A 4,531-nucleotide genomic window follows, 5' to 3' on the forward strand; every position below is an offset into this window, starting at 1 on the left:
GATGTTCTGCTCTTATTGCTATTTATACAAAACTGAGCCACGGACATGGAACCAAACTGCACGTACATTCTAAAAATTGATTCGCCAAACAAATTGTATGATCTTTAGTAGTACAAACCAAAAATTATATCTCATGAATAAATTTTACAAAATGTAATCGTACACACAATAGAATCAAATTAAGGAAAACATATCCTACATTTTGAATGTAACCGCTTGATTTATTTTTATTGAAATTTGCATGGTTTACATTTCTTAGGTGTGTTTTGACGTCAAATCGTGACATGCGCTGGATAAGGAATTTTATCTTGACCGTACCACTCCAACCTACTTAAATAAGGGCAGTGTTACGATTGCGTAATTATAAACTGTTTAAACGTTTATGTGACTCTTAATGATGCTAACTATGATTATGTATCAATAATTATTTTGTATGTATTTCCTTCTGTATGTCTATATGCGTACATATATGTAAACGCATCCATATGCGGTTATATGTTTATCCTCATATATGTCATTCATTATCCACATTCTTTTTATTTATGTATCTCTTATAGACCTTACTCTTAGATATGTCACTCATGAATATGTTTCCCTGCATAGATGATTTGCATTTTACTTTGTATATTATACATCTTGTTCTTCCTAAAGCATAAATAATTTTAAAAATGTCTGTGCTTTTGGTGGAGACATGACCAAACTGAAATAAATCCGTTGTCAGGGCATTGATTACGTATCGGCCGTCACCTTAGAAGTTAAAAACGGTAAGTGGATGTGGTGTGCGAGAATCGTTTTGACTTTGAACCAAAAATCAAAAGATATTTTAAATGGCGGCATTTACTTAAATAAGGATTAAAGACACTGAGAATAGCTGAGACTGTTTAAAGAGCAATTTAACCTACTGCTATGCGCTCGCCGATTCTCTGGGTTTACTCTTTGATATCGCATGCAACAAGGAGTCACTTCACATAATATACTTCACACGAGTTACATAAAGGACCAAGCATTTCATTTGTTGGAGCGGTGTGTTTGTGGTTGTTGATGGCGGACTGGAATTTTCTTTTCAATCCGGAATTTTTCTATTTGTTTTTGTTTTAACAATTGTTCTCCACACGCACACACACACAGACACACACACACACACACACACACACACACATATATATATATATATATATATATATATATATATATATATATATATATATATATATATATATATACATACATACATACATACATATATATGCATATATATATAGATACATACATACATACATATATATATATATATATATATATATATATATATATATATATATATATATATATATATATATATATATATATATATATCAGCAGATGTCGAACAAACCTTTTGCCGAAACGTCATTTTGAAAATTAAAACTGTAGTAAAAAATAAAAACATAAAGTCATTAACGCTAAACCGAAGCCTCTAACTTACCGAAAGTTTCTCTCCCAGAGTCTCTCTTGGGGTTAGTTTTTTTGTTACTTTGTCTTTGTCGTTTGTGTTTTTCTAAATTTGTATATATATTGTCGTTTACACGCCTAACGTCTCATTGAGGTCGCGCCATCTATGTTCTATAATTAAATCATTATTTATATATCAATAATGGCACCTGGTGTGGAATCTTGTACTGCTAGATTTCCTCGAGAAAGATTGGAGGCAATCAAAATGTTTTTGCCTGTTCGTGATTCTCTTAGATGAAAACTTAAGAACGTCAGGAATCACAGGTTGAATATACCGAAAGCACAGACTAATTATTTAAACCCATTACAAAGGTTACTGCAAAAGCTGCAGCAGTTACTGAAAGTCTTCGTCCAACGTTAGAACAGACGGCTAAATATAATAAGGGAACAAAAAGACTTTTACAAAAACTTCCAGAAGCAATAGTTGCTGCTCAGCCTCCTCCTGTAGGTGAAGAAATACTTGATGAATTGGCTGATATAAATGAATCTATAGGAAAAACAAGGGAGGAAAACCAAAGGGGAGAAAAGGTGTTAAATTTATGGTAAAAGTTACTGATAAAGGTGTTGAAGAAATAAAATGTCAAAATAATATAGTTAATTTATCTGAGTTTGCTGTGTTAGGTTATGCTCGAAGAAGAAATTTTTAAAACCCTAAACATGTTAAAGGTGTTAGTCGTAATACACGGTATACTTGGGTGTATTGTTTACATCAAGGATTTGATCAGGTAGATAGTAACGATGTAAACTACATTAATTATGTTAGGGGAATAAATACTTTTTTACAGCATTTAGAAGATGAGAAATAAAAACTACCAAGGCTACCAAGACAATCAGAACCACAACCTCCACAGCAAGAACCTTCTTTTCGACTTCCTCCACCGCAACAACAAATAGAGCAAGAACAAAAAGAGCCACAATCGCCCGGGTCACGAATTAATCGGTCACAGCAAGAAACACAACCTTCTGAGCAAAAATCTAGTTTCTATTAGAAATATATTTAATGAAAAAGATCATAAAACACTATATAATCGAACATTCTCAGCAGATATTGGTGCTTTTTTGGAAATAGAAAAATATATAAACTGATCATATCGTTCCACTGGCGGTCGTTAGTCGGTGTGGATAGCATGTACTAGAACATTCTTTGGGCATTTTTAATAATTCTTGATATTATTTTCATATGAAACTTCTTTTTATGTTTTAAATCGCATCAAGTCAAATTTCGATCAACTATGACATTTAATACGCATGGTAAATATGTAGTGTTTCAATTTAGATATGTGCCTCCTCAACCTTGGTCTCACTTTCAATAACTTTGTAAACTTGCGCACGGATTCTTTACAGGACAGTACACTTTTCTTGTACTTGTAAAAGTAGAAAGTGTGAGGTTTGATCCGACTTTCAGCAAATAGACATTATGAGTTTTGATAAGACCTCAGCAAATAGACATTGTGAGGGCTGATAGGACCTTTGTATTCTGGTGTTAGACAATGTCAGGTTTGATCCGATTTTCAGCAAATCCACATTATGGGGTTTGATCCGACCTTCAGTAATATCTGATCTATGTGGACAACGAGGCGTGGGGACAGATGAATAATAGAGAAAAAAAAAGCCCAATAGAAAAGGAAAGGATAACTGACATATTTACTATAATGTACTATTTTCATTTATTGTACTGAGGGATTTGAGAATAGAAGGGCTGAGATAATAAGGATGAAGGTGGAGACAAGAGGAAAAAGGAAAAAGGAAGCCTGCCGGAGTGAGCATTGCCTACCCCATTTTTATTTTATATTTTATTTACAACTACTGTGCAGTATATATATAATTTGGCTTTAACCCCATCCTGAGAAAAATTTTCTTGGGACACCAATGAAAGGAACATAGGGACAGGACAGAAGAGAAAAGAAATATAGCGATTACCGTAACGATTCTAATATTAAAACTAGTGCAAAGTTTCTTGCTATATTATCTTTATTACCTCATGTGAAGTCAACATATTTAGAATAGGTGCTTTATTGGCGGAATAGACAAATTTAGTAAGTAATGCAATCAAGATGCTCTGCTTTCATTCCATTCAATTTGCCTCCTAAAATTAGCTTTCCTATTGTTTCGTAATTAATTTGATACAAGGTGGGAACTCCGTTTCTCAGATGTTTGATCGTTCTCGTTTGAATTCGATAAGCGATTGTGCATTTATCATTCATTTATCATTCATTCATAATCTCTCTAAGTCCTTAAGGTGCCTGCTAAGAAATATTTATTTGATTATATTTTTTTAAAAATCTTGTGAACTTTGTATTTCCGATTTACTTCTAACAAGGATGTTATTATAATAGCGAGGATATTTTTATATTAGCAAGGATGTTATTATAGCAATGATACTATTATAACAGCAAGGATAATATTATTATAGCAAGGATAATATTAGTATAGCAAATGATATTATTAAAACAGCAAAGATAATATTAGTAGAGCAATGATATTATTATAACAGCAAGGATATTATTATAATAGCAAGGATATTATTATAAAAGCAAGGATATTATTATAACAGCAAGGATATTATAATAGCAAGGATATTATTATAATAGCAAAGACATTACTATAACAGCAAGTATATTATTATAACAGCAAGGATATTATAACAGCCATGATAATATTATTAGAGGAAAGATATTATTATAATAGCAAGGATATTATTATAACAGAAAGGATATTATAATATCAAAGATAATATTATTTTATCAAGGATATTATTATAATAGCAAGGATATTATTATAATAGCAAGGATATTACATGTATTATAACGGCAAGGATATTTTTATATGATCAGACTGAAAGTAGAGAGTAGTTGTTTAAACTAATTGCATAGTAAAATTGATATTTAAAGAAATATACTAGAGAACGATTGCTCAGGAAATTTTAATTTTTGACATCTACCTTTAGTTCGGTGCAATTTAAACTCTAAATATCAGTTATATTAAACTCGAGATCAAGTTCTAAAATGTTGGTCTGATTGGGCGTCCATGGAGGTTGGTG

This window comes from Sinohyriopsis cumingii, chromosome 3 (assembly GCF_028554795.1).
Source record: "Sinohyriopsis cumingii isolate HCF-2022 chromosome 3, ASM2855479v2, whole genome shotgun sequence".
Classification (NCBI taxonomy): Eukaryota; Metazoa; Mollusca; class Bivalvia; order Unionida; family Unionidae; genus Sinohyriopsis; species Sinohyriopsis cumingii.